General features: G+C 45.5%; 1 protein-coding gene across 2 annotated transcripts in view; it reads left to right on the plus strand.

The window, feature by feature from the left end:
- The window catches only part of C4H10orf71 (chromosome 4 C10orf71 homolog), a 375,364-nt gene that overhangs the window by 231,013 nt on the left and 117,201 nt on the right, over window positions 1-27,150 (plus strand). For both annotated transcript variants that reach the window (XM_077250749.1, XM_077250750.1), the window contains exons 2-4: window positions 1,857-1,956; window positions 2,837-2,927; window positions 3,394-3,447. The gene's annotated coding sequence lies outside the window, so the exon portion shown is untranslated. The remainder of the gene's footprint in view (window positions 1-1,856; window positions 1,957-2,836; window positions 2,928-3,393; window positions 3,448-27,150) is intronic.

The following is a 27,150-nucleotide window of genomic DNA, read 5'->3' on the forward strand; positions in this document are numbered from 1 at the left end:
TTGATTGGAATTATTGCCATTAGCCGAATTTTCATACAACAATTCTCAGAGCGCCTCCACTAAGTTCACTCCTTTCTTTGCCAATCTGGGTTATCATCCATGTATCTTACCTAGGTCTCTGATTAATTCTCAGGTTCCAGCAGTTGAGAAAAGGCTGACTGAGATGAGGCAAAATCTGGAGGTTCTGAAGGAATCCCTGAGCACTGCTCAAGAACATTATAAGAGATCGGCTGATAGATTCCGTAAACCTGCACCCATGTTCAAGGTAGGAGATTCCATGTGGTTATCAACTAAGAATCTGAAGTTAAACGTTCCTTCACAAAAACTTGGACAGAAATTCATTGGCCCTTTCAAGATCAACGGTATTGTGAGCTCTGTGGCCTGCCGTCTGAAGCTGCCTAGGACTATGAAGGTACACCCAGTTTTTCATGTATCTTTACTAAAGCCTGTATCTCCTAATACCTTCCAGGGATGTGTTGTGCCACCTCCGCAGCCTGTGGTGATTGATGGGCAAGAACAATTTGTGGTGGAGGAAATTATTGATTCCAGGATTCGCAGGAATCGGCTCCAATATCTTATAAGAAGGCAGGGATATCCCCCTGTGGAAGACTCTTGGGAACCTGTGGAAAACATCAATGCCCAACAGAAGATCTCTTGTTTTCATCAAAGATTCCCTGAGAAACCAGGTCTAGGATCATCCTGAGGCCGCTTCTAAGGAGGGAGTAATGTCAGGACTCTGAACATTTTGATTACCTTTTGTGCATTACTGCCCTTTTCCAAGATGGCGTCTTTGGTCTCATGTGCACTGTGTCTTCCTGCTATATAACTCCACCCCAGCCTTTAGTCTGTGCTAGAGTATTCTGCCTTGCATCAAGCTCCTGATAACTCCCTGGCTTTGCACCTGCACCTGCACCTGCTCCTGTGAACCTGTGTGTTGATCCTGCTACTCAGCTCTGAGTTTCTGCTGCATGCATCGGTTTCCAGTAATCCTCCATCTGGCTGCTTGTGTTTGTTTCCATCTGCATTTGCTGGACATATAAGCTGTTGCTGCTCTGCTTAAACCTGAGACTTTTACCCAGGCCTCCCTGGTTGTACTAAGATATTATTTGAACTACCTTATAAGCATATCTATCTGTGTTTGGACTACCAAGGACTTATTCGTGTCAAGTATCCTCAAGAATATGTGTGCTTCATAGACTTTCTGTGTGATTGCATTTTCCTCTGAAGTTTCCTATAGACTGCTAAGCTGTGTTTAATATTTACTCCAAGAGTTGTGGACTTGAGTTTCTCTCTGCACCTGTTGGAATCACCGTGTGATAATATAGACTTTACCACTTATAAAACTGTGTCCTGTAGTTGTCTTGTTCCATGCAAAGAGTCTCCTGAGTTATCCCTTATAATCATTACACACCATTTTGGAAAGTAGACCCCCTAAGGAACTTATTTAGATGTGTCGTGAGCACTTTGACCCATTAAGTGATTCACAGAAGTTTATAATGCAGAGCCGTAAAAATAAAAAATCATTTTTTCACAAAAATGATCTTTTCGCCCCCAATTTTTTATTTTCCCAAGGGTAAGAGAAAAAATTAGACCCCAAAAGTTGTTGTACAATTTGTTCTGAGTATGCTGATACCCCATATTAGGAGGAACCAAGGGCCAACCGCACCAGTATATAGTCTCACAAGGGGTCTGAGGATCTCATCTCGGTACCTAATGGCAGTCAGGCTACCTCTGGCGAGGTTCGTCCTAAAGGACTCAATGAGATTCTCAACTTCGCTCCATTTTTATAATGTTTGTGTTGTGTTTGTTTTATTTCAGTATTTTAATTCTCACCTTTTTATCTTTTGTCTATATAGGTCTCTTTTGTCATATGTTTTTCACTGGCAGCTTTGTGCGGTGTCTTCCGTTATTTGGCTTTGGAAGCTGAAAGAATAAAGGAGAAGAAGTGAAAAAGAAGTAATTGATGTTCTCGCACTTCTATATTTGGCATTTGTGTTTTTCTGCTCTCACTATACCTTTTTTTGCTGTATTTATACTACTAATATGACTAATATACTAATAATCTTCTAACATATTTTTTAACATGTATTATTCATTTATATCTCCGATGTTTTTCATATATGCAGTCTTTCATAATTAAGACTTAAGGTTTTTATCTGAGTGCCTTTTCAGTATATAGACTCACATTTTATCTCATTCCACGACATTTTGTCTATAAAATATTTTATCATGTTCTGTTGTTTAAGTTTTCTCTTTATTTTTTTGAGCCGCCTATATATATATAAAGTTATCAAGAGAATACTGATTACCAGTTGTCGGAGGCAATGGAGAGATGTCAGAAGTTTGACATCTCACATATCCTTATATTTATAACCGAAAGTCACATTTCACATTGAACTGTGAGTCTCAGTATGCAGTCAGAAGCCACAGTTAAGGATACTTTAAATGGTTTGAGTGCGCGCATGCACAAATAGTCATTCTTATGTGATAAGCGAATATATCAGTGTGTACATACATTTAAAGCCTCACCAACTGAAAGGCTGCTGTGACGCTAGTCACAACCGACGGACAGGCCATGAGTCAGCGAAGTCAGACGTTCCGTGGTCAATATCAAAAGAGCACGTAGTAAACCAAGGGAAAATACGAAATGGTAAGTCAAATCACATGCCAGGGTCAGAATTCCAGAGAAATAGCGGATAAGCAAAGGGGTAATAACAAGCAGGTAATCAGAATACGGTCCAGGGGTCTCAACTACGCTCCATTTTTATAATGTTTGTGTTGTGTTTGTTTTATTTCTGTATTTTAATTCTCACCTTTTTATCTTTTGTCTATATAGGTCTGTTTTGTCATATGTTTTTCACTGGTAGCTTTGTGCGGCGTCTTCCATTATTTAGCTGAAAGAATAAAGGAGAAGAAGTGAAAAAGAAGTAATTGATTTCCTTGCACTTCTATATTTGGCATTTGTGTTTTTCTGCTCTCACTATGCCGTTTTTTTGCTGTATTTATACTACTAATATGACCATGTGGTTAATACAGCAATCTTCTAACATATTTTTTAACATGTCTTTTATTCATTTATATCTCCATTGTTTTTCATATATGCAGTCTTTCATAATTAAGACTGAAGGTTTTTATCTGAGTGCCTTTTCAGTATATAGCCTCACATTTTATCTTTTGTCTATAAAATATTTTATCATGTTCACTTTTACATATATTCCAGAATAATCTTAAGAAAAACTCTTTTGTTTATATATATATTGCTACATACACTAGTATAGGCCATTATATCACTTATGGTATATTTTTATGACACCTGTTTACAACTTTTTTAAGCAATCATTCTCACGTCAATGTGTTTGTAACCATGTCTTTTATGCCTATTCTCATTTGCAGTCTTTTCACCTTCACTGCGCTCTTTCCTTTCTGGCCACCACTCTTCGGCCTTCGGTATGTATACTTAACTTCTCCTTTTATTGGCACTCAGCTGTTTGCGCCGCACTTCCTTTCCCAATGTATTTCCAACATAGTTGCGGTGAGCGCTCCCTGCAGCTGGCGCCAATCCGGTGCCATGGATACGAGTCCTCTCGGTGTTGTTGTGTCCCCGCCCACATTGCTGACACGTCGGCTGTGGGCGTGAATCTATGACGTTGGATGCTGAGACTGCAGCGCCCCATAGACCTGGTCGTTGCAGTAATGTCGCTCTGCCGCTAAGGGGAGTGATGGTACGTCTGATTGCACCTAAAATTAGGCCACTCCTCACACTCTGGTAAAACTGGGGGTTGGATAGGAAGTTAGAGAGAAGCTGACTGGGTTTTGCCCAGGTAACCTCTAGTGAGAGGAGAGCATTACTTGGGAAGATTCAGGGGGGTCCCTGTCAGGGGTGGGATCCTGACAGAGGCCTAGCAAAGGACAGATCGTTACGGAGCCATGCCTGCACCTCATTGCGGCGGCATCTTAAGAAAGGACACGAAGCGAAGTATATTGTGGAGAAGTGAACAACGAGATCACAGCACAAAGGTGATAGAACCAGAAGGAGTCATGCCCCGAGATCGGCAACATCCTTCTGAGGCGCGTAGCCGGCGGCCGGAACGCCGAGGAAGTAATAGACTCTACGCTTTACTTTAAACTACGGTAGGGCAGTTAACTCTAGGTTGGCTGTCTCACCTTTTTCACCTAATGAAGACAACAGAGGCAATTGTGGGAGAGGGGCGTCACTAGGGTCCCTATAAAATAACTCCAGGCCTACCCCGTCATACGGGTGCGTCCTATCCATATCATCTGGGGGACGGAGAGAAAGAACAGAAACATACACTACAGTTGTGAGGACTATCCCATGGTGCTCAGCAGGGAAGTACTACAACACCCAGGTGCTAGTAGGTAGGCTACTGATTTCCACCTGCAAAGGGAACCCTGGATGTGCCTTCGGACCGGCCGGTCTCAGCCAGCCCTGTTAACAGTGCTCTGGATTGCGGATGCCGAAGCCTTCAGTAAAGAGGTAAAGAGACTGCAACCCTGTGTCCTCGTTATTTACTGCGACCTACACCGTCACCTACATCTTTAATCGGGCGCCCCTTAGCAGGGCCACGGACTGGGTCAGGCCACCGTGACATCTCCAGAACCGAGAGACCCAGTACCGAGTACCCCGCTGCCCTGCGTTTGGGGGCCGCTCCAAACTTGGCGTCACGAACAGGATCTACTTAAGCCTGAAGAATCAGGTCATGTGTGCCTTGGAACTGTGACTGAATTGTGGTTGAATCGTAATTTATTGTAAAGACTGTGTTTTGCTATTTGCCGCCAAAAATTCCCGCCAAAACCATCGCTATTACAGTGCAGAGAAAGAAGAAGGGTGTGCCATGGGAGGGAACTACCCGAGTGGCGCCAAAAGTGGCTACCGCCCCCTCCGACTACTGCTGCGAGAAGACGACATGCCCCGAAGTACAGGAGAACCACCCCCTGATTTGTAACGGCGGGAACCAAGAGGGGAAGGAGCTCCACCCTCAGAAAATGGTGGAACCATGTGTGTGTGCAGCTGCCGATCGTGAAACAGCGAGGGTGACCAGCGAGTACCGGAACGACGGCAAAGTGATCCCGGGCTCTCCCCACCGACCGGAGGCAGATCCGAACCCACCGCAGCTGGAGGATCCGAACCTCTTGGAGCCACAGGCGGAGGAGCCGAGTCAACCTATCCCAGACACGGAGCCAGCCGATGTGAAGCAATGGAAGTCGGAGCTGTCCCAGAGGGTCGCATCGGAAGAACCGTGGACCGAGCCGCTGCCGACTCCAGTGTCCTCGTCAAAGGAACGGACCAGCATCGGTGGAACCACATCAGATGCAGGTATGGAAAGCGCCCCTGCTCTCCCGACCGATCCTGCTCCCGTGACCACTCTCCATCCCGACAGTGACCGATTCCCTGCCGCTGAGCTGGTAGTGGTAAACCCCCGCACCATGGCGAAGCTGGTGCCTCCGTTACCGACAACTATGGGAGAACCACTAGATGTGAGCTCAGAGGGGGTGATCTTTCAATGGGATACCCCAAGGATTGGGCCAGACGGGGCCAGGCAGGAGGGCCTCAGCATTGCCGTGCTCACCTGGGAACAATATAAACAATGCTTAATTCTACACTGGAAAGACTGAAAAGAGACAGAACAAAGTGACCCACTGAAAGTACCGAACCGAAGCCTGAACGCAGTAAGAAGAACTTGGCAAAACAGGGGACTGTACTAGCCTTTCACCTGAAACGGGGTTGGGGCTCTATACAGGAACCGGGACTGCCGACTGAAGTCTTCTTTACCAGTTACAATGTGAAGACCCCGTCCCGCAACAGATGTGACAACCAACTTCTATGTAAAGGGGACCAGATGACCTACACTCGCCATCAGAGTGCGCAAGGGTGGTGCGCTCGGAACGTCCAACGATGCGAGCCTGTAGTGGCACCACCTGCTGCCCTGACTACGACTAACTCTGACTTGACAAATTCTACTACTATCACCACTGTGTGCATTATTGCCGCTACTGAACTTGCTACCAAAACTGACATTCGAATTCAGACCCCTGGTGACCTGGCCGCACCTGAGAGACGAACCACTGATACTGACACCGCATCAGATGAGGACACGGAATCGAAGCTTTCCCGGTAAGGAAGCGTCCGCTACCGAATGATGCTTTGCAACCTACTATGAGAATGAACCTCGGAACCACGAGTATGTAAATAGTTAACTGTTTGTTTTCCAGCTGTCCTGCTGCTTTACACCCAACCAGGGTTAATTCTTAAAGGGATCCCTTTGTTGACCCGGGATCCCTATTGTTTTATGTTTGTTTTTGCACAAGTTCATCAGTGTTCTAAAAGACTGCCGAATCATGGACGGTGAATGATTCACAAACTGTCGCTGTATATAGTTTGCACCTTCTTAAAGGTGCCCCCTACTGGTTTTAAAAAGAGAAGAGCTTTTTGAAGAGACTGTTCCTGGATACAGCGCAGAAGTTCTTGTTTACCGCAGACTTGCAAATTGATAGTTTGCACTACCTCAAAGAGACTTGAGATGTCCCTCTTAAAGGGAATGTTCCTTGCTGCACTTAGCCAAAATATAATGTTGCCTTAAGAAAGTTAAATAGTAATAATGGTTACATAGGAATAGTATGTAGTTGGTTAGTTAGTAATAAGAAACGTTTAATGATGTTCTTTGAAAATTAAGGACCAGGGAAAGTTGAAAACTGAGTTTCAATAAAGTGAACCCGTAGGGGTTAGTGAGTCCTCCGGAAAGCCATAAGAAGATGGTTGGTGAATCTGTACTTAGGAAGATAAAGAAAAGTTAATTTGTACTATAGTGTTTTATAGTGTGCCTTTAGTGGGTACCTGCCCTTACACCCTTAAAGGAAGAGTTAAATTATTGTTCCGAATTTGCACTTAGTAGATAGAATGCCCGGCTGGGTAATGATAGTTATTTATAGTCAGTTATTTAATAAGTGTTATTTAAAATCTTAAGCACAATGTAAATATGTTTCTGTTTGTAACGTTCAAGTGTACTCACCTCCCATAAAGATAAGCACTGTTAAAATTTACTTGTTTACAGCATTTCAAAATTTTGTATGTCTTTTGCTAACATGTATTGTTGTTCTTCTTTCCCAGTCCGGGAGTACTGTATTTAACGGGGGGAGTGCAGCGCCCCAGAGACCTGGTCGTTGCAGTAACGTCGCTCTGCCGCTAAGGGGAGTGATGGTACGTCTGATTGCACTAAAAGAGTTCACCTGACCAGGTATCACAGTCACACATTACACTTCACACTCTGGCCAACAGGGGGAGCAAAGGTTCTATGTATTAGGCCACTCCTCACACTCTGGTAAAACTGGGGGTTGGATAGGAAGTTAGAGAGAAGCTGACTGGGTTTTGCCCAGGTAACATCTAGTGAGAGGAGAGCGTTACTTGGGAAGATTCAGGGGGGTCCCTGTCAGGGGTGGGATCCTGACAGAGGCCTAGCAAAGGACAGATCGTTACGGAGCCGTGCCTGCACCTCATTGCAGCGGCATCTTAAGAAAGGACACGAAGCAAAGTATATTGTGGAGAAGTGAGAAACGAGATCACAGCACAAAGGCGATAGAACCAGAAGGAGTCGTGCCCCGAGATCGGCAACATCCTTCTGAGGTGCGCAGCCGGCGGCCGGAACGCCGAGGAAGTAATAGACTCTACGCTTTACTTTAAACTATGGTAGGGCAGTTAATTCTAGGTTGGCTGTCTCACCTTTTTCACCTAATGAAGACAACGGAGGCAATTGTGGGAGAGAGGCGTCACTAGGGTCCCTATAAAATAACTCCAGGCCTACCGCGTCATATGGGTGCGTCCTATCCATATCATCTGGGGGACGGAGAGAAAGAAAAGAAACATACACGACAGTTGTGAGGACTATCCCGTGGTGCTCAGCAGGGAAGTACTACAACACCCAGGCGTTAGTAGGTAGGCTACTGATTTCCACCTGCAAAGGGAACCCTGGATGTGCCTTCGGACCGGCCAGTCTCAGCCAGCCCTGCTAACAGTGCTCTGGATTGTGGATGCCAAAGCCTTCAGTAAAGAGGTAAAGAGACTGCAACCCTGTGTCCTCGTTATTTACTGCGACCTACACCGTCACCTACATCTTTAATTGGGCACCCCTTAGCAGGGCCACGGACCGGGTCAGGCCACCGTGACATCCCCAGGACCGAGAGACCCGGTACCGAGTACCCCGCTGCCCTGCATTTGGGGGCCGCTCCAAGACCATGGTTTCCGGTCCCCGCCATGCTGCTGGAAGCGCCACATCAGACCGCATTATTGTGGCTTCTTTTTTGAATGCCCTATAAATATCTGCAATACTTACGTTACACCACGCCCCCCGAGGAAGCACTGATAACGAAACGCGCGTCGGGGCTCTTCTTCCATGCCTGGCTGGTAGGTTGGCACTGCTATTATTACCTAATTTATGTTCTCTCCCCTTTATCTACTTGGATATTTATATATCTTTAGGTTAGAGGTTATAGCTGGTAACAGTGGACTCTGCATAGAACTTGGCTTAGTTGAATATGGCTCCTGTCATCACATTTTATTGATTTGATTTATCTACTTGTATTGCACTTGCGCACTTTTTTGAGTCATGCTGTAGCCTTAAATTGGACTATCCACTATTGCCTCATTACCTCTTTTAACATATGATTTATAGTTTTTTGAGGGATTTTCTTGCTACTTGTGTTTTTGTATTTCAACCTCGCCGGATGTGGCACTTAGGTGTCACTATCCATGTCATATCAATTTTTGTATGTATTTTAATGATTATCCTTGTTTGAATTATTCATTATTAAAAGACTATATTTAAGTAAATCTTGCTCTGAGATTTACTTCTCTCTGTTTCGGATAATATCCTCCCAGACCTAGACTAAAGCATCTGCCAACTCCTGGCCAGTCTGTGGTGCAACATGATGTTGGTGGATGGAGCGAGACATGATGTCCCAGATGTGTTCAATCGGATTCAGGTCTGGGGAACTGGTGGGCCAGTCCATAGCTTCAATGCCTTCATCTTGTAGGAACTGCTGACACTCTCCAGCCACATGAGGTCTGGCATTGTCCTTCATTAGGTGGAACCCAGGGCCAACCGCACCAGTATATAGTCTCACAAGGAGTCTGAGGATCTCATCTCGATACCTAATGGCAGTCAGTCTACCTCTGGCAAGCACATGGTGGACTGTGTGGCCCTCCAAGGAAATGCCACCCCACACCAATACTGACCCAGTACCAAACCGGTCATGCTGAAGGATGTTCCAGGCAGCAGATTGCTCTCCACGGCATCTCCAGACTCTGTCAAGTCTGATACATGTGCTCAGTGTGAACCTGCTTTCATCTGTGAAGAGCACAGGCGAGATTGGCGAATTTGCCAATCCTGGTGTTCTGTGGCAAATGCCAAGCGTCCTGCACGATGTTGGGCTGTGAGCACAACCCCCATCTGTGGATGTCGGGCACTCAGGCCATCCTCATGGAGTCGGTCTCTAACCATTTTGTGCAGACACATGCACACATGCACATTGGTGGCCTGCTGGAGGTCATTTTGCAGGGCTCTGGCAGTGCTCCTCCTGTTCCTCCTTGCACAAAGATGGAGGTAGCGGTCCTGCTGCTGGATTGTTGCCCTCCTATGGACCCTCCACATCTCCTGGTGTACTGGCCTGTCTCCTGGTAGTGCTTCCAGCCTCTGGACACTACGCTGACAGACACAGCAAGCCTTCTTGCCACAGTTCGCATTGATGTGCCATCCTGGATGAGCTGCACTACCTGAGCCACTTGTGTGGGTTGTAGAGTCAGTCTCATGCTACCACGAGTGTGAAAGCACAACCAACATTTAAAAGTGACCAAAACATCAGCCAGAAAGCATTGGTACTGAGATGTGGTCTGTGGTCCCCACTGCAGAACCACTCCTTTATTGAGGGTGTCTTGATAATTGGCAATAATTTCCATCTGTTGTCTATTCCATTTGCACAACAGTATGTGAAATTGATTGTCATACAGTGTTGCTTCCTAAGTGGACAGTTTGATTTCACAGAAGTTTTATCTACATGGAGTTATATTCTGTTGTTTAAGTGTTCCCCTTTATTTTTTGGAGCAGCATATGTATGTAAAGTTATCAAGAAAATACTGATTACCAGCTGTCGAAGGCAATGGAGAGATGTCAGAAGTTTGACATCTCACAAATCCTTATATTTGTAACCGAAAGTCACATTTCACATTGAACTGTGTGTCTCAGTATGCAGTTAGAAGCCACAGTTAAGGATACTTAGAATGGGTTGAGTGCGCGCATGCACAAATAGTCATTCTTATGTGATAAGCGAATATATCAGTGTGTACATACATTTAAAGCCTCACCAACTGAAAGGCTGCTGTGACGCTAGTCACAACCGACAGACAGGCCGTGAGTCAGCGAAGTCAGACGTTCCGTGGTCAATATCAAAAGAGCACGTAGTAAACCAAGGGAAAATACGAAATGGTAAGTCAAATCACATGCCAGGGTCAGAATACCAGAGAAATAGCGGATAAGCAAAGGGGTAATAACAAATGGGTAATCTGAACACAGTCCAAAGGTCAGCAGCAGAATATCAGATGCAAAGGGGCAATAACAAACGGGTAGTCTGAACATGGTTCAAAGATCAGCAATGGAATATCAGATGCAATGGGGCAATAGCAAACGGTAGTCTGAACACGGTCCAGAGGTCAGCAACGTAATATCAGATGCAAAGGGGCAATAACAAATAGGTAGTCTGAACACGGTCCAAATGTCAGCAGCAGATGAAGATCAGAACTTATAGAACAGGGTACAGGTGAACACACCAGAGAGGACAAGCTTAGGTCAAGCTTTTGACTGGCAATGATCTGGGCCAGACAGGTCACCTATATAGCAGGGCAATTACCAAGAACATGGAGCACCTGTGGAAATCTCTGCCCCTTCCAGTCTCAGACAGGTCAACCGAGCTGTCAATCAAAGCACTGACAGCTCAGCACACCCCAGCACAGGATAGCATGATGCAATTGTCCAATTATAGGCAAAAAATCATGCAAACTAGAATATATACAATTATGATGGTTTATGATGATGTTACAGATTCCATATGTTCAAAATTTTAAATATTATTAAGGGCTCTTTTATCCATTCTTCAAGAGACATGGGTTTTTTTAATTGTTTTTAATTGTTTTTTGGCTTGTTCTATTTCTAATAATATAAAATGTATTTATCAGGTGATCCCTGATCTTGCATACCTCTTTTTTCCTGTGTTTGGGTCTTGCATCAGATGTGAATGTCAGATTTCAAAGTAATCTAAGCTCCAGTTTGTCTGCTACCTGGTATAATCAGTCACCAATTCATTCAGTTCATACAGCTGCTTCAACATACAGTATTTACCATTGAATTCCATTGTGCTGAAACATCACAATCAAGTAGTGCTAAGGCAGCCTGGTGTTCATGAAAAGTTTTGAGGTCATGCCTTGCCAAGTAAGAGTGATTGAAATATTTTAGGTCAAGCGTACCACATTCTTTAAAGTGAACCTGTCAGCAGGATTGTGCACAGTAACCTACAGACAGTGTCAGGTCAGCGCTTTAATACTGATTAAAATGATACCTTGGTTGATGAAATTCGTCTTGTGGTTGTTGTTTAACCTATATTTGTAGTTTTTAAGTAATGATATGCTCATGCGCCGGGGCGGGGATGTGGGGGCATCTTCATGTGGTGCTTTGATTAGGTATTCATAATGCAGACTGCTGACAGGTCACTGATCCATCAGTGACCTTGCCCCCTAGTTTGCATAATAAATACCTGTACATACTGAAAAAATAAAACCCTTTCTGCAGGCAGGTTCCAGCTGTGTCACCTGTGTTGCAGCATAATCGCATGTTTAGTGTCCTAATAGATCAGGCGTTTCTGAACGCATCAATACCAAATATATGCATTTTTATTTTTGTTTTATGTTGAATGGGGGCAAAAGGGAGGTGATTTGAACTTTTACAATTTTTTCATTGTTTTATATTTTTAAAAATACTTTTTTTCTACTTTTTACTTGTTTCAATAGTCTCTTTAAGAGATTTCTTGAATAGTCTCTTGAGGAGATTTGGAGCTACGATCATCTGATCACTTGTGCTGCACATAGCAGGGCTTGTTTAACATGTTAACACCCTATCACGATTCCACCCACGGCTGTTAGGGGCAGAAGACAGCTGATCAGATCAGCTGTCATGTGCCTGAAAAATGCGGGCTCAGGACCGGAGCACACATGGAATGCAGTGACATGACGTATGTATATTATATACTGTATATATATCATAGATTGTGAAGTTGCATACAGATAAAAGGGGAGAAAGTGATGCCACATAAAAGCACATATAATGATAGTAATTCTCAGTGACATGGAGTACATTTTAGCTATTAAAGAAACCACAACTAACACGTGATTGACATCAAGCTTCATCAGGGGGTGTTTGGAGAATGTATCATACAAACTATATAAATGACTAGGCTCCAATCATGGCATATATCACAAATGTGTCAGTCATTATGAGGTAATAGAATTCACTTTGCATACTGAAGGACAGGAAATCCAATGCTTATGCACCATCATCTAAGTAATGTCCGGAGCTGAGCCGCCCCTCCCCCCCCCGCGGTGTAAGACAGCATGACAATGGTGTGTTAGGAGGGGTTAGGTTGAAGGAGGTTGGGGCCTGGTGTGGAGACAGGGTTATGAAGAGGTGGTGGGAGGGGCCTATTCACTTCCCGCTCTCTGGGCATCGAGTGCACACTCACCATGGCAGCGGTGGACCAGATCCTGAAGAGCCTGCGGGCGGCAGCGGCGTTGCAGCCCTCAGGCTGGCTTGAGGAGCAGGTTGCGGCCATCATTGGCAGGAGCTCTGGGTCGGCATTAGCAGCTGCAATGTCACCAGTTAGGCGCTCGAGGCGGACCAGGCCTCCAGAACGCCTCTCACCGGATTCGGCTCCCAGGGCCCCCCACAGGCGCAGGAGCCCCTCCAGGGACCCTCCAGGTCGGGCCCCGGCCTGGGAGGAATCCTATTGCCAGGCGGAGTCCGGCGGCGGCTGCTAGGCCTTCACCCCAAAGTGCTAGGGGGGCAGAGCTAGCGCGCTCCGGGCAGCAAGCGAGGCTTTCCATGTCGGGAGGCCGTGGCGGTGGTGTTCCGGCCGTGCGGCCTGCCTCTGCATCATCAGCAGGCAGATGAGGAAGCGTGGCGCGTGCTGGGGCGGGTGGTCCCGGACAACAAGGAGCAGGGCTGGCCCTTCATGCTGTGGCAAGGTGCTCACCTGCGTCGGTGGATATGGCTACAGCTGAGGAATCGTCACAGGCTGATGGGGGCCCATGCGCTGCAGCAGCGGGATCACAGGCTCGGCAGCTGTTCCAGAGTCAGCAACCTGGTCTGTCTACATCTGCGTCTGACGCGGTGTCGCTGGGGTTACGCTCGAGTTCAAGCCATGGACACCAACAACAGTCTTCCCCAGATGGATCGGGTTTGGATCTCTCAGGACAGTGGCATCAGGAGCCCGGCACTCCCGCTGGAGGGATCACAGTGCCCTCGCAGCCCGGTGAGTATGCGTCTTCATCGTTGTCTTCACAGCTTTTCTCTTCTCCTGCTGGTGGGGGTCGACAAGGAGAATTGGTTTCTGTCAGTACGGCTGGTGTCCCGGGTGGGGTTGAAGTGGGTGCAGTGTTAGCCAATGTGAGGGATTTGTTAGTGAGATTGGAGAGGGGGATGGAGGAGCAAAGGCATTTGGCGGCTGGGTAGGTCTGCATGGAGGGGCTGTCGGTTTAGGGAAGGGGCAGTGTCGCACGTGGAACCCGTCTCTCTTTCCGTACAAGCCGAGAAGGAAAAAGAGTGTCGGATTAATCTGGATGATAGGGCTCATGGGGAGGTCTACGTATGTTTTGAGGGCCCTCTGGGGGCACACCTTAAAAAGAAGGTTAGGGAAAAATTTTAAAGGATGAATACGTGGAAATTTTCTCGTTACTCCCTTTGGAAAAATGTAATTTAGACAAGGATAAAAAGGAGGACAGCAAAAACGAGGAAGAGGAGAAGCGTAGGTTGCGGTTAATACTGCAGACTTTCATAAACTGGCTTCAGGCCTACGCAATTTTAGCGAGCGTCATTGGGGAAAGAGCGCCAGAAAATTGTTCTGGCCTTTTTTGCTACATGGATTCTATTGGAGAGGCTCATAGAGTGTACGGAGGGCAGGCCTGGCTGAGACATGATGAGCAATTTCGGCAGAGAAAAGCTATTCGTCTGACTCAGAGATGGGACCAAATGGACATTGGGCTCTGGTTGCGCTTTATGGCGCAGTATAAGTTTGGTCAATCCTTTCCATGGGGGGCCGGAGGTTCCGGACAGAATAGCCAGTCCAGTTCAGCGGGGCAGTCTGGTCAATCAGGGTTTATGTTGGCAGTTCAATGATGACCAGTGTAAGTTCGGGGTCAACTGTAAATTCAAACACCTTTGTTCCCACTGCAGTGGTTCCAGTCACGGGGCTTCTAAATGCTTCAAGAAATCCTTCCCCTCCGTTTGTGGTTCCCCGGGTTCTTAAAAATTTGCGGTCCGCGGTAATACACGGTGAGGTGGTTTCGGAGAAGTTAAAGAAGGAGGTGACTTTGAGTCGTTTGTCCGGCCCCTTTGTATCTCCTCCGTTTGAGGACTGAGTTGTTTCCCCTTTGGGTGTAGTCCCAAAGAAGGAAGTTGGTAAATTCCATTTGATTCACCATCTGTCTTACCCTCGTGGGTTGTCCGTCAATGATGGTATTGCGCCAGAGCTTTGCTCGGTGGTGTATGCATCATTTGATGAGGCCATTGCATGGGTTCGTAAGTCTGGTAAAGGGGCCCTGCTGGCCAAAATGGATATTGAGGCAGCATTTAGGTTATTGCCGGTTCATCCAGACAGTGTTAAGCTTTTGGGTTGTTTTTGGGAGGGGGGTTTCTTCGTGGATAGATGCTTGCCCATGGGTTGTTCCTTATCATGTGCCCTGTTTGAAACGTTTAGTTCTTTTTTGGAATGGGTGGTGAAGGACGTTTCGGCCTGTGATTCCGTCATTCACTATCTGGACAATTTTTTGTGTATCGGCCCAGGAGGGCCGGATCGGTGTGGGGGGCTTTTGAGGGCCGTGGAGGGGGTGGCTGATCATTTTGGTGTTCCTTTGGCTCCGGGAAAAACAGAAGGCCCGAGTAAATGTTTGAGTTTCTTGGGCATTGTGATAGATACGGTTAAGTGGGAGTTTAGGTTGCCTGTCAAGAAGATAGAGGGGTTGTGCAAGGATTTGTCTCGGGTTCAGCGTTTGAAGAAAGTGACGTTGCGGGATCTTTAATCTTTGCTTGGGAAGCTGAATTTTGCCTGTCGGGTCATGCCCATGGGGAGAGTGTTTTCAGGAAATTGGCGATGGCCACGGCTGGTGTTCGTGCCCCGCATCATTTCATTCGGTTACCGGCAGAGTTATAGGAGGATTTGGCAGTTTGGAGCACATTTTTGGAAACTTATAACTGTCGTTCTTTGCTGATGGAGGAGGTTGTGGACAACGATTCATTGGAGTTGTTTACGGATGCCGCTGGAGGTACTGGCTTCGGAGAGTACTTCAGAGGGCAGTGGTGTGCAGCACCTTGGCCGGCAGAGTGGTTTTCGTCTGGTCTGGTTCGCAACATCGCGTTGCTGGAAATTTTTCCTATTTTGGTGGCAGTGCATTTGTGGCAACAGGAATTTCATAACAGATGCATTCGTTTCAACTGTGATAATATGGGAGTGGTTTGCGCGATTAAAGGTCTCACTGCTTCGTACGGGTGCTTTGACAGTTGGTGTTATTGTGTTTGGCCTTGAACTCGCAGGTTACGGCATCTCATGTGCCAGGTATTCGTAACTCCATTGCTGACTCTCTTTCTCGATTTCAGTTCGAGCGTTTTCGGTCCTTGGCTCCGGAAGCAGAGGCCATCGGTTTGCAAAGCCCGGCGGAACTTTGGCTTGTGGCATCCGGGACGCGGAAGAGTTGATCAAGTCGTCGCTGGCTCCAAAAACTTGGGAGGCTTATCAGGCAATTTGGTCATCTTGGGAAAGGGTGTTGGCGGCTTGCCCTGGTGGGGGGGTTACAGATGAGCAAGTGGGGGCATTGTTATCTTGGTTGAGTAGTGGGGCTTCAGACGGTTGGTCTTGTACGAAGGTGTCTCGCATTATGGCTGCGCTGGCTTTCGGTTTTAAATTGCGGGGGCAACAGGATGTGTCCAAGGCTTTTTTGGTGAGACAGGCTATAAAGGGTTTTCGTAGAAGGAAGTGTCAATTAGATTCGAGGCGTCCGGTGTCCTTTTCCTTGTTGGAAAGGTTGGGGGAGGTGTTGGTTTCTTGATGTGGGTCAGATTTCGAGTGTCGTTTGTTCAGGGTGGCTTTTTCTTTCGCTTTCTTTGGTGCAATGAGAATCGGGGAATTGGTGTCTCCCTCCAAAAAAGTTATGGGGGGATATCAGCATGGGATGTCTTATTGTCTGGGGGGTGGGTAGAGTTTTGGTTGCGTCGTTCAAAGACGGACCCGGAAGGACGGGGTAAGAAGGTTGTGTTGGGTGCTGTCGCTGGGTCAGGAATGTGTCCGGTGAGTTGTTTGGTGCGTTTTTGGGAGCTTATGCCTAATAGAGTAGGACCTCTACTCTGCCATGAGGATGGTTCCTTCCTTTCGAGATGTCAGTTTACTATGGTTTTTAAGAAGGCGCTCAAAGTTTTGGGGTTGGATGATCATCGTTTTGCGCCTCACTCTTTTCGCATTGGGGCGGCAACGGAGGCGGCTGTGGGTGGTTTAGGGGTTGATGTCATTAAGCGTATTGGAAGATGGAGATTGGATAGGTATCGCAGTTATGTGAGGCCTGAGGGGGTGTTGTTTGTTACCTGGCGTTGTCAATTTGTTTGGCATTTAAAAGATGTAAGGGGCTTGTTTTTTGAGTGATTTGTGTTTGTATTTTTCAGATCCCTTGCCGCTATTGGTGTGGATTTTCGGCCATTCCTATGTGCACTGGGGAGCACTGCGAGCGGATGTACGGTCGGAGGGTAGACAGCTTGGATTTGATCGGAAGATGGCGGTGGTCAGATGGATTGGTTTTAGGGGAATGTCCTGGAATAGGGTGTTGCGGGAAATACATAATGCTGTCATTTTGGATAAGTCCCCAGATATTTTGGTGCTACACGTAGGGGGTAACGATTTGGCTGTGCGGCCTTTTAGGGAATTGATCAGGGATATAAAGTAAGATTTGTTACGTTTATGGCTTTTGTATCCTGGGTTATCCGTTGTCTGGTCAGATATTGTGCTGCGCAAATGTTGGAGGAATATGCGGTCGTTGGAAAAAATTGACAAGGCCAGGATAAAAGTTAATAGGGCTGTCTCAGCTTTTGTGGTCAGGAATGGTGGGGTTGCCGTCAGGCATTTTGATTTGGAGAAAGGGGATGGTGCTTTCTGGTTGGCCGATGGGGTGCATTTAAATGCGGTCGGTATGGATTTTTGGGCGCTTGGTTTGCAAGAAGGTGTGGAGAAGGCCATAGCTTTTCGTGGGGTCTCGGGCCTTTGAGGTATTCAAAGTCTCTCCTTGTGGTGGCTGGGTGGAGTCCTTGGAGTTTGTGGAAATTGGGTTGGGAGATCCATTGGATTATGGCTCCTCTGTCTTTGGAATTCAACTCGTTTTGGATCTGGTGAATTGTGGAAGGGAGTTCTGTCAGGGGTGGTCGGTTCCCCTTGAATTTTAGCATGAACAGTGAACCCGCTGGGTTTTTTGTGCTCCCGAGCCAGTGTGGTAGCGGCTGGGAGTAATTTGGTTTGATGTACGTTCACACTATGCAGTGTTAATCACCAGATTCTTGGGAGCTCCAAGGACTCCTCCTAGAGTTAAAAAATGTTATTGATGTGTATTGTAATGTATTTTGTTTTATGTTAAATAAAGGCTGCTGTGGCCTATAATATTCCAAAGAAATTGCCTCATGTTTTTATTTGAAGCTAATGACATGCTTCTTGGGTTTGTAGAAGGGGGGATAGGTTGTCCTTCCTTACCCCGGGTACTCAGCATTACCAGGGTCGTGTCTGTGTCACGAACAGGGCACATCCAGGTGCTGGTCAGGTAACTAGTAATGTGGCAGGGTGATGCACAAGAAGCAATCCTGGGGCTGGACAGACTCCATGATAACTGCATCAGGTGACTTGCATAGTCAACTTGTGACCAGAAGTGGTCACATGAATGGTAAACCAGGAGACCAGAGAAGAAAGTAAACATCTATGCAGGGTCTGGGTAATAGCATATCCCTATTGAGCGCTCTTTCCCAAACAAAAGGGGGCAGGGCAATCAGCAAAGGAAAACATCATTTAAGAAATATGTTACAGTTAGGCATCGTGCTATCCAATGATTCAATATTTATCAGATAATAGTGCAAGGCAATGAAGGATTATGTTCCCTTTCTGCTTTTCCTCCTTAACAGGTCTCGATACTGTTTGTTCTATGATGATGTATATATGCTATTAAATTATGGTACTGCTACATGGGTACATGCACTATCGCCAATTTATCATGGTACTGCTACACTAATACGTATATTACCATTCCCTGTAAAATGTATATATATTCTGCTGATATGTTCTTTTACATTGTAGTGTATTATGTTTGTACCCATGATAGGGAAGTGTAGTGTTCATGTTTGGCCACTAGGTGGGGCCATTATATTATACAGAGCTCTCAGCTAGTGCCTAGTACAGTAAATAGTTAACTCTAGGGGGGCTGCTGTTTGGTAAGCTAGGAACTTTTTCTTTAGAGAGTCAGAGGGCTAGGGATGCCAGAACCGTCCACACGGGCTATAGGCCCAGGACGAGTCAGCATTCCCGCAACGTAAAGAGAAGAGTACGTCAGCCATCCCCAGCTACTGTGAGGACAATCAGTGGGTTAGAACAGTTGAAGACTCAGAATGTGGCAACTCATGGTCTGGGCAGAAACCCTTAGAACCATGGTGAAGCGGTTAAGGGTCCCCATGGAAGCAGTGAGTGCAAACAGTAAAGACGTGGTGCAAAGACAGCAGGCAGAACAGAAGGGCAATACTCTCTTTCAGTGGCATTATACGCTGGTGATTAATGATTTCATGTCTGGGGCGAAAAAGACTGAGGGAAACATTCCCGTAGTTAGAGCTGCATAGAGAAAATGCTGAGGGACCGTCAGGGATCGTCCGACCCGGGCCCGCACTTTGTGACCACGAGAGAAGTGCAGGGAAAGAAAAGAAATGTTATTTTGTGAAACCCGTTGTCAAGAACGTGAAGTCTTTGGATGTGCTGTGTAACGGAATCAGTAAAGATGTTATTGTTGAAGTTTACTTAGACTATGTCTCAGTTTTTCCTGACTTATCTGGAGAGGATCTCCCAAAAAAGGAAAGGGAGCCTGAAGGAGCTGGACCTGAAGGTGCAGGTATGTTGATGAATGGAGAATGTATTTCTGTGAGGAGAGGCCAGGGCACTGATGTTTCAGAGTGTTTGGCCATAACTACACCCCTGGCCAAGTATCCTACACTTGGCATAGTGCGGCAGGATGCAGCTACCACGCCATGCGGAGAACCCGCAAAGAAAAAGTGAATGATGTGTTGAAGGTAGCAAGTGATGCCAATGTGATTAAGACTGCGAAACAGAGAAGCAGTGATGTTCTGCAAGTGGCAGACAATGTAGTCGTGACAAACTTTGAATCCAGGAGGAACGGATGTGCTGGAAATTACAAGTAACTTGAATGTACCTGCTGTGATTAGAGAAAGCAGTGATAATGATTTTGAGGATGCTTTTGAAAGGCTTGAAGTGACTAAAAAACTGGACTTGACTTGTACTATCAAACTGACCATGTGGATGTGACCAAGATGGCGGCCATGAAGATGGTGGAGAATGGTGCCACAGAGGAAGACAACAACTTGGACTTTCATGGGCATTTCAGTACAGTATTGGCACCAAAGTTCATCTGTCAATACCCTCTGGTCAACCCCTGGTGGGTGCCAATGAAGAAAAGAAAGCCTTGCCCTCCCCTACAGAATTCAAGTAAATGGATGGAGTTGTCAAAGGCATTCCCACCTGGAAATGGGTGGGGCCTAGGAAGAAAACCCAGGTGCAGCTGTGAGGCGCCATCAAGTAATCTTGGACCAGCAGCAATGGAGCACTCCTGCACCCATAGCTGCCGAGGCATAGGCTGCCTGGAGTGGAGGTAACGACAGAAAGATGCCAGAATTCGACCAGGCAAATCATAGGAAGAAGTTGCGGAGGACTCTACTTACCCACTCTTGGAGTTGTCTCAGGCGCAGAGTCAGCGGCTGGCGGAGCCATCCTCGTCCCAGAGGCCGGAACACCTTATGCAGCCAGCGTCGTGACTTCAGAAGGAGGTATCCGGTCATCCAGAACCCAGGTTGTTGACTCAGCGGGGATTGGAACTGGTGTCTACCCTGGAGAAACCGTGGTCGGAGACTGAGGACAGACCGGGTCTTTATCTACTGGCTGACTACACAGGCGCACCCACGGAAGGATCCAGTGGTCCTGGGGCGGGTGCGGTCAACAGTCCAGCTCCTGAGTGGGTGAGTGCTTCTCAGTCCCTGACCCAGGAGGGATGGTCTCATCTACGGGCCCCTGTTGCAGAGGCAGTAGTCCGACCGCATGTCCCTGAAGGGAGATCGGCACCACCTCCCGGTTCCGCAGAGGCCCAACCCATCTCCGCTGCCTCTGAGCCTCCCATTTCCATTCACTAGTGGAGGGCCCCTTTCTGTCTCCAAGGCACGCCACCTGGGTGGAAAATGTCATTAAACGAAAGAAGCAGGAGGAACAGGAGGTGTGGGCAGAGATGCGTCAACCCAGAGGGGCCGCTCTGGCCGACGTACTCGTGGCCTGTTGGTGTATACTGACATAGAACGGGGGAACGGCTTCATTCAAGAAGAAGGGACTGATGCCAAGATATACGTGAATGCCGCATCAGTTAAGTTTGGCAAACCGTTACAGGAGGGAGACCTGGTGTCATTCTTTAAGGAGGACTGTCCTCAAGGGTATTACGCGGTGTCGGTCACCCTCTGCACTGAGGACAACCTGGAACTTTTTCGGAGCCCAGAGCAGGCATTGGCAGCACCTGCTACTGGGGCTACCACCCTTCCGTGGCAGACCACGACTACTGCGACTGCAGAGTTGTCCTCAGACCAAAACCAGGCATGGGATTCAGCCACAAATGCAATGGTCCGGGATGTGAGCCATTAATTCACTGAAATTTGGCTGCTAAAAAAAAAATGTTGTGCCTCTTGCACCTCTGACTTAAAGTGAACAGAACTGTTCCATGTCTCTGTCGCCAAAGAAGCCTTGAAACACCCCAAGAGGTGGATGTAATGAGGCCGGACGGCATGAAGCGAACTGTTTTTTTTGTTTATTCTTTTTGTTGCACCTGTTGTGCCCATTCTGCTGGAAAAAGCAGGAACTTGAAAGAGACATTAATTTGTGTTGGTCCTATGTTTTGTGGACCGTGCTCTCCTTAAACGAAGGGGGAGCTCTACTCATTGTGCTTCCTTTAAAGGAAGGGAAAGCTCGGCTTCAAGGACTGTAGGCTCATGGACACGGGCCGCATATTGTGTATATGTTTACTGGATATTAAGGACATAACCTGGAGGACTGTGAGCCAGGCTTGCGTATTTGGAGCACAGACTATGGTGCATCGTTATTTGAACTCAGCCCACATTGGGCTCATTTATTTGTTCTTCCGGTGTTGTCTCCCTGCATGGAGTATTATGTGTAAATACATTTATAGTTTTATGGATGTTTGGTCAGGGATGACCAAATTCAAAGGAAAGGGGAATGTAAGGAGATGAAGGATTATGTTCCCTTTCTGCTTTTCCTCCTTAACAGGTCTCAACACTGTTTGTTCTATGATGATGTAATGTTATTATATTATGGTATTGCTACATGGGTACATGTACTACCACCTATTTATCATGGTACTGATACACTAATACTTGTATTACCATTCCCTGTAAAATGTATATATATTCTGATATGTTCTTGTACACTGTAATGTATTATGTTTGTACCCATGATAGGGAAGTGTAGTGTTCATGTTTGGCCACTAGATGGGGGGCATTATATTATACAGAGCTCTCACCTAGTGCCTATGACAGTAAATAGTTAACTATAGGGGGGTTGCAATTTGATAAGCCAGGAACTTTTCCTTTAGAGAATCAGAGGGCTGTGGATGCCTGAACCTGAACCGTCCACACGGGCTATAAGCCCAAGACTGGACAGCAGTCATGCAACTTAAAAAGAAGAGTACCACAGCCACCCCCAGCTACTGTGCGGACAATCAGTAGGTTAGAACAGTTGAAAACTCAGAATGTGGCAACTCATGGTCTGGCCAAAAACCCTTAGAATCGTTGCGAAGTGGTTAAGGGTCCCCATGGAAGCAGGGAGTGCGAACAGTAAAGACGTGGTACAAAGACAGAAGGAAGAACAGGAGGGCGGTACTCTCTTTCCAGGAGGGCGGTACTCTCTTTCAGTGGCATTATATGCTGGTGATTAATGATCTCGTGTCCGGGGTGAAACAGACCGAGGGAAACATTCCTGTAGCAGAGCTGCATAGAGAAAATGCTGAGGGACCGTCAGGGATCGTCCGACCCGGGCCCGCACTTTGTGACCACGAGAGAAGTGCAGGGAAAAAAAGAAATGTTATTTTGTGAAACCCATTGTCAGGAATTTGGATGTGCTGTGTAACGGAATCAGTAAAGATGTTATTGTTAAAGTTTACTTAGACTATGTCTCAGTTTCTCCAGACTCATCTGGAGAGGATCTCCCACAAAAGGAAAGGGAGCCTGAAGGAGCTGGACCTGAAGGTGCAGGTATGTTGATGAATGGAGAATGTATTTCTGTGAGAAGAGGCCAGGGCACTGATGTTTCAGAGAGTTTGGTCATGACTACATCCCTGGCCCAGTATCCTACAATAGTACTCGGCCCAATGTTACAATATGGGCAGTGCAGGTCAGCGATTCGGCAGCAGAAAACAATAATAATAATCTCTTTATTTATATAGCGCCATCATATTCCACAGCGCTTTACAGTTTTTGCACACATTATCATCGCTGTCCCCAATGGGGCTCACAATCTAAATTCCCTATCTTTGGAATGTGGGAGGAAACTGGAGTACAAGGAGGAAACCCACGCAAACACAGGGAGAACATACAAACTCCTTGCAGATATTGCCCTTGGTGGGATTTGAACCTAGGACTCCAGCACTGCAAGGCTGCAGTGGTAACCACCGAGTCACCGTGCTGCCCCAATCTCAGCATGCTGCGATTGACAGTGAGACTTGGCTCACTCGCACCCACATAAGTCTATGGGTGGGTGAAAGACATCACACTGCACTCGAATGTTATCCCAGAGCAGTCCGATATACTCCGAGACATGCCATGGAGAAGATGGAGAAGTTACTTTCTCCATTTTCTCCACACCTGTGCTGTAATACTTTCATGAGAGAGTATCGGAGAACAGAGCACTGACATTCAGATCACGCTCGCAGCAAAGCTGGAGCTGAGTATCATTATCAAATCGCATCCGATGCTATATGCCAGTGTGACTCCAGCCTTAAAGAGATGACAAAAAAACCAAAATATAAATGTGAAATTGAGTAATACAACAAAATCAGAATAAATATGTGCACTGATGTGTGCAAAAAGACAATAAAAATAAACTGAAGAAAAAAAGAGGATATATAAAGAGAATATACAGTATATGTGTGGTTAATGAAAAAAAACCCATACAGGACGTGGTTAGCAACGTAATTCTTTTTTTTTTAAATTCTTTATTTATTAATAACCAAAGGCAAGAATACAGAAATAAAGAAGCATGACAGTTGGTTATGAAAACTTTTTGAACTTTTTGTAACGAGTAGAGCAGGGGAGGGAGAAATAGAGAGGGGGAGGGGGGAAGGCAGGAATGGGGGGGGATGGAATAAAGGGTAGAAAATAGGGGACAAGAATAACAATATGGATACATAAATGTCACAGAATTATCAGAGGCAACAGTTCATATAATTAGCATTAAGAAGTCGAAACAGGAATTATGACGATTAACTACAAAGTCAACAAACCAGTATAAAATATGTTAAACATTTGAGGAGGAACTTTGGGAATCTTTCCAAGGTGACCATCTCTTAACATATAGATCATGACTGTTCATCTCCCAGCTTGAAAGCTCCTCAAGCCGGGAAATTTGGTTAACCTTGGCGGACCACTCCTCCCAGGTTGGAGGAGATTCATCCCTCCAGTGTAGAGTGATTAAATGTTTTGCAGCACAAATTATTAGAGGGAGAAAGCCATGTTTTTTGGGCCTAAAATTTTTGGATGGGCAAGAGAGTAAAACTTCAGAAGCTTGAAGATTAGCTTTAGATATTCGCAGTTTTTGAAGAGTGTTGTTGATATCAGTCCAACATTTTTTTAATTTGGGACAGTCCCAAAATATATGCATGTGGTGACCCAAAGAATTATGGCAGCACCAGCAAATAATGGAATTTGAGAGTCCTAGTTGGTGTAGTTTGGCTGGGGTGAGGTGCCATCTCGTTAATATTTTGTAAGAATTTTCTTGGAGTAAAATGCATCTGGAGAAGCCACGTGCATATATCAGAATTTTTGCTATTTGATCATCTGTAAAATTAACATTAACTTCCATTTCCCAAGAATGAATAAAAGAAGGTTTAGGTTTCCACAATGGAGTCTTCAGGTGCGAGTATAGGCGAGAGATATTTTTCATTTTCGGGTGAGGGGATTTAGACATAATATCAAGCCAGGAACAGTTAGATTTAGTTGGGAACTCCTGCCTAAATTGTTTAAGTGTTCTTTTAACATGCTGAGCATGGAGGAAATTTTGGGGGTCATTTAGTGAAGCTGTAGGCCAGATTCCATCAAGAAGGATTTTGTTGTTATAAAAACTATTTAAAGATTCTTTAGGTAGTGAAGACCAAAGACCATATGGGTCTCGGAAACCAGGGTTAAGCAGGAAAGGGATGGTGAAAATAGGGGCTAACAGAGAAGGGAAGGAATCTGAGGGGAGGTCGTTATTTACAAAGCGTTTAACTCAAAAAGTAGTTAAGGTCACCTCGTCCAATCGAAGATGAGCAGGGGGCCTCGCTAAAGACCATAGGCAAGGTATTCCCTCAGGGCCCAGTAAAGCTAAATCAATGCTATTTTGGTCATCTCTCTCGCAACTGTCTACAATTTTTAGCCATCTACACAGGTGAACTGCTTTGAAATATAGATGTAGGTCCGGGACTCCCAATCCGCCTGATGAACTTGAGTGGGAAAGGAAACTATAGGGTAATCTAGCTGGCTTCTTATTCCAATTGAATCTTGAAATCATTGATTTTAGATTCCTAAAAAAGGTTTGTGGGACATGGACCAGGATCATATTAAGAGTATATAATATTACTGGCATCACATATGCTTTAAAAACGTTTATACGTCCCCTCCATGAAAGTGTTAGTAAATTGTATATTTTCAACAAGTTTTCGATTTTTTTAAGAAGCGTACTATAATTAGCTTGAAATAGATTATTAGGGTCTCTAGTTATCGTTATCCCTAAGTATTTTATGGAATTTGTGGACCAGGAAAATGGGGTTTGGGTACGTAAGGTATTTAGTTGTGGTTACGGTAGAGAGATGTTTAGAGCTTCAGATTTTGAGGTATTAATTTTATAGTTTGATAGTTGTCCGAATTGTTGGAATATGTCAAGTATGGCCGGGAACGCGTAAGAGGGATTGGTGATAACAAAAAGTAGATCGTCAGCAAATGCTAATGTTTTTAATTCTATAGGGCCCAATTTCAATCCTGCTATGAATGGGTCCTGTCTAACTTTCTATATTTACTTTTCAATAACTAGGATAAACAAGGAAGGGGACAATGGGCACCCCTGCCTAGTGCCATTATTTATATCAAAGCTGTTCGACAGGGTGCCGTTTATCCTCACTGTAACCGTAGGTTGAGAATAAAGGGAAAAGACTGCCTGAATAAACTGCGGCGGGAAGCCAAACTTGATCATTGTCTGTTCAATGTATCTCCAACTCACTCTATCAAAAGCTTTTTCAGTATCAGTAGATAGGAGGGTCAAAGGTATCCCCTTGTTCTAGGGGAACATAATAGATTGAATTATTTTAGCTGAATTGTCCTTACCCTCCCTGCCCTTTACGAAACCGGCCTGATCAGCATTAATGAGTTTAGGTAGAATGGAGCTTAATCTGTTTGCTAGAACTTTGGCCCATAATTTTGTGTCCACATTGAGTAGGATATTGGTCTGTAGCTGGCGCAGGAGTTAGGATCTTTACCTTCTTTCGGGATAACTGATATAAAGGCCTCTAGAGATTGTTTGGGTAAGGGTAGGCCTTCAAGATATGAATTAAATAGACATGTCAAGTGGGGCAGCAAATGTTTGATACATTTTTTATAGTAGATAATGGGCAGACCATCTGGCCCTGGAGCTTTCCCGTTGGGTATTGTTGTCAGTGTATCTAATATTTCTTTAGGGGAAATAGGCTCTATCAGTATCTGGTAATCTAACAAGGGCAACTTGGGGAGTTTTAGTGATGTCAAAAATTCATTTATTTTTCTTAAAGCTTCTGGGGGATCACTAATATTTGAAGGTGTGGGTAAATTATATAGGCCCTCATAGAAGAATCTGAACTCAGCAATTTCCGTCATTTCACGTTTAGAGGATTTATTGGCAGAGATAATATGGTTTATAAATCTCTTTTCGTTACGTTTCTTGAGTAGGGAAGTCATGAGTTTACTACCTCTATTACCATGTAGGTAAAACTTTTGTTTGCTTCTCATGTAAATTTTGGCTGATTGTATATTCAAAAGATTTTTTTAAGTTTGGCGGAGTTTTGTCAGTTCCGTTTGAATATTATTGCTGCGGGATTTTTTATGTATCTTCTCAAAAGCATTAATTTGATGTATAATAGATAGCGTTTGCTTAGTTCTTTCTTTTTTAACAAAAGACCCTAATGCTATGAGCTCCCCTCTAATAACAGCTTTGTGAGTTTCCCAAATCATGGGAGGTGATGGGCCGGAGTGTAAATTTTCCCGGAAAAAGTTCTCGAGAGCATCTGCTAGTTTAGATACATGAGAGCTA

The sequence above is a fragment of the Ranitomeya variabilis genome, chromosome 4, assembly GCF_051348905.1.
Source record: "Ranitomeya variabilis isolate aRanVar5 chromosome 4, aRanVar5.hap1, whole genome shotgun sequence".
Taxonomy (NCBI): Eukaryota; Metazoa; Chordata; class Amphibia; order Anura; family Dendrobatidae; genus Ranitomeya; species Ranitomeya variabilis.